The sequence below is a fragment of the Charadrius vociferus genome, unplaced genomic scaffold (genome assembly GCF_000708025.1).
Source record: "Charadrius vociferus isolate BGI_N301 unplaced genomic scaffold, ASM70802v2 scaffold843, whole genome shotgun sequence".
Lineage (NCBI taxonomy): Eukaryota > Metazoa > Chordata > Aves > Charadriiformes > Charadriidae > Charadrius > Charadrius vociferus.
In genome coordinates, this window is record NW_009647430.1 from 137,014 (window position 1) to 138,048 (window position 1,035).

Genomic DNA, 1,035 nt, shown 5'->3' on the forward strand with positions numbered 1-1,035 from the left:
TGGCCACGGAGAGGGGCACCCCGCGGCTCTCCTGCTCCACCAGCCTGGCTGGGGCAGCGGCGCAGGGCGGCCCCTTTATATAGTCCTTGTCTGTGGCACGGCTTTGTCTCCTCTATATATAAACCCGAGAAATTACAGCCCTCCCCGGGCTGTGGTTATCAGATAGGCTTGGCCGGGAGCTAGGAGAAACAATCTCGGTTTTGCGAGGTTATGGGCTTTTTATATCCAGCCTTCCTCCCGCCATGAGGAGCACAGACGGCTCCAGAGCAACCGAGGGAGAGGCCGAGCACTCGGGAGGACCGTCGGGATGGAGCCGTGGGGTGACTCTGAAACCCAGTGACCCTCACCCCGAGGGGCCCACCCGAGACGGACCCGCGGTGCCAGCATCTCTCGCTGCGCTGGCTCGCACCCATTGCTTCAGCCCAATCCCTCCGGGTGGGCTTGGCTGGGAAGACCCCTCGTTTGCAGCGCCTTTGGGCCGCCGGATGCATTAGTTGGGAACTTAATACCGAAATGTGGAAGAGCGACTTCTGCAGGGTTCCCTGGAAGCGGGAGGAGATGGGGCAGTGTGGCGGGATGGACTGCGAAGCGCCAGAAAAACACAGAGATTTTTTTTGTTCTTTCATTTTTCTGCCGTGCCTAAGCTTCTGGGAAGAAACTTATCTGGGATCTGGGCTGGATGCGCTCTGCACCATGGCAGAGCGCTGCGGAGGCAGCAGTGGGAGGAGGAGGAGAAGGAGGAGGAGGAGGAGAAGCAGGAGGAGGAGGAAGCTGCCCCAAAGATGTGCAAGGACCCTCTTCTCCTTCCCCACTGTGAATAAGGCGACAGGCGAGGGGGGGTTGGCAGGACAAGCTTTATTTGTGGCGACGGTGACCTATACATGTGTCACAGTGCCCAGGAAGCCCAGCAGCTCCCCGCCGAGGCACACAGGCAGCGAAAAGAGGGGACCTGTCCCCCGCGTCCCAACCTGGCCCACCCATCCGCTTCCACGCGCCCGAAGTGGGGACATTTTGGGAGGAGGAGGAGGGGGGCGG